This window comes from Anomaloglossus baeobatrachus (assembly GCF_048569485.1).
Source record: "Anomaloglossus baeobatrachus isolate aAnoBae1 chromosome 5 unlocalized genomic scaffold, aAnoBae1.hap1 SUPER_5_unloc_11, whole genome shotgun sequence".
Taxonomy (NCBI): Eukaryota; Metazoa; Chordata; class Amphibia; order Anura; family Aromobatidae; genus Anomaloglossus; species Anomaloglossus baeobatrachus.
This window is the reverse complement of record NW_027441786.1, coordinates 228,624-234,060: the sequence shown is the minus strand read 5'-3', so window position 1 is coordinate 234,060 and position 5,437 is coordinate 228,624. Positions and strand designations below refer to the sequence as shown.

General features: G+C 42.9%; 1 long non-coding RNA gene across 1 annotated transcript; it reads left to right on the top strand.

Annotated features, from left to right (window-relative positions):
- The first annotated feature begins 3,151 nt into the window (after window positions 1-3,151).
- LOC142258805 (uncharacterized) lies at window positions 3,152-4,661 on the top strand. The gene is made up of 3 exons (XR_012727872.1): window positions 3,152-3,250; window positions 3,547-3,649; window positions 3,980-4,661. It is a non-coding gene; the product is annotated as an uncharacterized LOC142258805 (long non-coding RNA).
- The last annotated feature ends 776 nt before the right edge of the window (window positions 4,662-5,437 follow it).

The window sequence follows — 5,437 nt, the reverse complement described above, 5'->3', positions numbered from 1 at the left end:
ATATTCTTCTAGCGTCCTCACATTCCACCATAACTTAACTACCCTTTTATGTAAATCTATTAATTCCTGACAAAGCTGCTGGTTCTCATCACGTGAATCTGATGAAGCACCTGCTACACCCGTATCTGGAGCTGCACCAAATACATCCAAAGATTGATTGGACCAATATTGTTCTCTCGCTGCTATGTCCATATATTCACAAAGTTATACTCAAATAATACACAATATCTTAATATAATATCGTCAGCAAAAAAATAAATTTGCTTAGGCGTGCCTCCTTCCAAGAACGGTGACAGGGCGCACCAATAAACACTATTTAGATGAAGGGGGGAAGGGCACCACCTAAATGGGATCTCCGGGTATACGGATACATATGCCAAAGGGAGAAGAAAAAGAGTATACCCACAGAGGGATCACCAAGAGATTATAAAAATAGAAAAATCTTTATTACAATTAGGAATACATATGGAACTCCACGCTGGGAGTAAACACACAAAGGACAATTAAATTTTAATTGTCCTTTGTGTGTTTACTCCCAGCGTGGAGTTCCATATGTATTCCTAATTGTAATAAAGATTTTTCTATTTTTATAATCTCTTGGTGATCCCTCTGTGGGTATACTCTTTTTCTTCTCCCTTTGGCATATGTATCCGTATACCCGGAGATCCCATTTAGGTGGTGCCCTTCCCCCCTTCCTCTAAATAGTGTTTTTTGGTGCGCCCTGTCACCGTTCTTAGAAGGAGGCACACCTAAGCAAATTTATTTTTTTGCTGACGATATTATATTAAGATATTGTGTATTATTTGAGTATAACTTTGTGAATATATGGACCTAGCAGCGAGAGAACAATATTGGTCCAATCAATCTTTGGATGTATTTGGTGCAGCTCCAGATACGGGTGTAGCAGGTGCTTCATCAGATTCACGTGATGAGAACCAGCAGCTTTGTCAGGAATTAATAGATTTACATAAAAGGGTAGTTAAGTTATGGTGGAATGTGAGGACGCTAGAAGAATATAAGAAGTTGAAAATTACCCCAAGGGGATTACGTATCCAGATTTTTCCAGCTTGGGAGACTGATGGACAGTTCAGACTTACCTGGGAAAAGGGCTTACAAACCTGTTCCTTTATTCTTATGGACATGTTGATCGAACATGACCGCTCTCTCCTGATAGAATTGAAGGAGGAAATTAAGAATAAAGAGCACATTTTGCTTCAACTGGATACTGTAACTGTAGTGACCCCTTTCCAGAGTAGGCTGAAAAGTATCCTTGATGTGTTCGAAAAGGACATCATCAAGGGAAAGAAAAACAAGTTTCAGCGCGATAAAGGCGACCACGCCGAGAATAGGGCATTTAGGTGGACGCATCGCGGGAACAAACGCCGACCAGTTAATCGCGCACCGAGTGCAGCTAAAGTGACAACAGAGCCGTCCTCAAGTGATTTTTTATCCACGGATTCAAGCGACGCAGAAGGCGTACCAGGAGGGGTCGCCGTAAACCCAAACCCAAGGAGAAGAGGCAGGAGGAATCAATTATGGCAGACTCCACCACAGAGGGAGACAAGGAGCAGGAGGCGGAATTGGTAGCGGTAATGAGTTCGACTTACAGATTATAAACCTCTCTAGTTATCAACTGTCAAAGGTGGAATGTACGTTACTCTCTAAGGGATTATCATTTGCCCCGATGAATGAGCTTGATAAATTTACAGTGACAAAGGATCTTTACTTATTCTGTAGGCAGCTCACGTTCAAATATCTGGATAGCCAACCAGAGCTTGTGGATACACTGCCACCTGAGGACAGACAAATTTTTGAAGATCTTTTGGGCCTCTTGGAGGAGAATGAAAATGTACAAGGTAAGAAGATCCCCTTTTCTGGACGATTGCTGTCCCAGGCAACACTGCCGTTTTCATTATGCCCAGCCATTAACATCTTCTTTAGTAAAGTCTGCAGGGAGATTGAGGGGCTTCATGTAGATAATAATAGGGCCAATAATTTAACATCAGAGGAAAGACGGACCCTAACAAAACTTAAAGAGAACAAGGAGTTCCTCATAAAAGAGGCAGATAAGGGGGGAAATGTTGTCCTGTGGCCAACAGACATGTATATCAGAGAAGCCAAACGACAGCTTTCCAACAGTGAGTGTTATACGGCTCTGCCCTCAGACCCTACATTTACCTTCAAAAAGAGTCTGGATAGACTTACCTCTGCAGCCCATGGCCAGGGCATTATATCCTTGAAAGAGAGGAAATTTCTCACTACTCGGTATCCGGTTACACCGACCTTCTATATGCTACCTAAAATTCATAAAGGTAGGTCGGAACCTCCCGGTAGGCCGATAGTCTCAGGAATAGGTGGCTTATTTGAAAGGCCTTGCATTTACCTAGATTTCTACCTCCAACCACTGGCGCAATCTTCTCCCTCGTATGTCAGGGACTCTACACACCTGATAGAACAGATGGACAGTCTTAGGGTTCCCCCCAATACCCTTCTGGTCACTTTGGATGTAGAGTCACTCTACACCTCAATCCGACATACCCTAGGCTTACAGGCCGTCTCCTTCTTTCTGGACCAGAAGACAACTGGCAATAGAAAGCATGATTCTTTCCTACTGGACCTACTTCATCTGGTCTTGGATAAGAATTATTTTGTTTTCGATAGGACGTACTACCGCCAGACGTCTGGCACAGCAATGGGGGCGTGCTGTGCGCCACCTTATGCTAATATTTTTTTAGGGTGGTGGGAGGGGACACAGGTGTATACTATGGACAATTTCAAAATCAACGTCATTAGATGGTTCAGATACATTGATGACGTGTTGATCCTCTGGTCTGGCTCTGTGGAAGAGTGTGAGAACTTTATATTCACTCTTAATAATAACAACTTGAATATCAAATTGACCTCGAGCATCTCGCAAGATTCAGTTGAATTTTTAGATCTTCGAGTGTCCAGGGAGGATGACAGAATTTGTACTACCCTGTACCGTAAACCTACGGCTACGAATAGCCTGCTGCATTATAACAGCTTTCATCCGGCCCACGTAAAAAATGGGATACCAAAGGGTCAATTTATGCGGGTGAAAAGAAATTGCAGCAGGCCTACTGATTTTGAGTCACAAGCTTTTGACTTGTCCAATAGATTTCGGAAACGAGGCTATCCGAGGAACGTGGTTTCAAGTGCTCTGCAGGACTGCAAAGCCCTAACACGGGAGACCCTACTACAGCCAAAAGTTCGACGGAAAGGAGCAACAGTGAGTATGATCACTGCCTTCAATAATCAGTGGCAGGACCTTTATGAACTCTTTCAATCAAATTGGGACATTCTACGTAGCGATAGAAAATTGGTCCCTTTTTTGGAGGAAAAACCGAGTTTGGTGGCCAGGAGGGCCCAGAATTTGGGTGGCATTCTCTCCAGTAGCCATTTTAAAAGACCGGTACAGAGCCTGGGGACGGGTACCAGACTGAGAGGTACCTTTCCCTGTGGTTCTTGCTCAGTGTGTCCGCACATGCAGGCGAGTGATCATGTCCTCTTATCGATCTTTCCTAGGCGGATTTCCAGCAGTGCCTATTTTAATTGCCGTTCCAGAAATGCGATCTATGTACTCATCTGCAATTGCCCAAAGCTGTATGTAGGCCAGACAAGCCAAGAGGTAAGAAAGAGAATTCAACAACACTTCTCCAACATAAACACAGCTACTGCGGATTTGAAGAAAGGGAAGACACTCACCTCTGTGGCCTCACATTTTTTAACATACCATGGGGGTCGCTATACCAATGCGAGAGTTATGATTGTTGATTCAGTCAAAACAGGCATTAGGGGAGGGAACCCTATAAAGGAGCTGTTGCAGAAGGAATCCAAATGGATTTACAACCTCAAGAGTCTGGCCCCCCATGGGTTAAATGAGGAATTGTTATATACTGGATTCTACAAAGACTTGTGATCTCTGACCATTTGTGAATTTCTGTTCCTTACCTTTTAGCGACTGAGGCTTCTCCAACAAAGTGAGGATCCTGGGAGCATTCTATCGCTCGTCTATATCTGCAGGACATTATTTCTGGTCATGGAGAGAGTGAAGATACTGTCCTGGACGTTATAATTGATTCCTTGTTGGTTACATCTATACTGTGTTTGTGTGTAGGGCACTTGACAAATTTTTTTTTTTTTTTCTTCTAGCCTTTGTATGGGGACCTTAACATCGTATGTATTTACACTATTTCAAGATGTACCCCTAAGGTTTCTAGAGTTCTACTGACGGAGCCGTACCAGAATGTTATCTTTCATGGGATTGGAGGATGACTTCTGTCTGGGCCCATCCCCTTAGACTATGCACCTTGAGTGATATCAGACTGTAATGGATCCCTAAAACTTCCTCTATCATCTGTCTTATAGGCTTGATGAGGCTGTTTGACAAGCCTCACATGTGATGGGGTATTCCAGTGGTTGTCACTGGTGTTCCCTGCACATGGTATGGGGAGCTTTGACAAGCCATGTATTTAGTCCCAATAAAATTGTTATTGCACATATGCCACATAAGCTGGCGGACTGTACCTTTGTTGAACAGAATTGTATTCTATCTATATATTGCTGGGTGTTATTCATAATACCCTATACATTTGAAGTGGGGCTGTAAAATAAGCATAAATAAGCATAAATAAGTATTGTGTACCATCAGGGGTTTAGAGTGGTGGCCATCGGTATTCCCTGTGCAAGTGTGCTGGGACATCTTAAGTTATGCACTAAGTCCCAATAAACTGCTACTACGCATGCGCCGCCAAGTTGGGTATACCAATTTTTTTTTTTTTTTTCTGTGTTTTCCTGTACTAACCACACGTACTTATTGCTGGGTGTTATCTATAATACCTTATATATCCGAAGTGGGACGGTAAAATAAAAGAAAATAAGCATAAATAAGCTCTCTATACTATTAGGGTTTTATATTGGTGGCTACCGATATTTCCTGTACGAGTGTGCTGTGACACCTCAAGTTATGCACTAAGTTCCCATAAACGGTTACTGCGCATGCGCCGCCGAGTGTGATATACCTATCCCTGTAAAGTTATTCTACTTAATCAAAATGTGTTACTTTACCTATATACCATTATGTTCCATCTATAAGGACTTGCACATCAGAGCAATATGAGTTTTGATGTTAAACAGCGCCATCTTGTGGACGCATGAGCTGTAGAGACTTAGGGAGGGTTTTCAGCCGAATCATGTGATTCGGCCAAAATGGCGGCCGCCATGCAGAAACACCTTATACTATAATGCTGCACTCTCTCAAGCTGCAAGCTGGTGAGTAATTACCCAATTTGCTGCATGATTTAAATATGACACACTTTGGACTACACACTGTCTATTTTTCTTCCCCTGAGGAAGCCTCCTGTTTGGAGGCGATACGCGTGGGTAACTCTGCCAAAGCTTTCCCCCCCTTCCTACA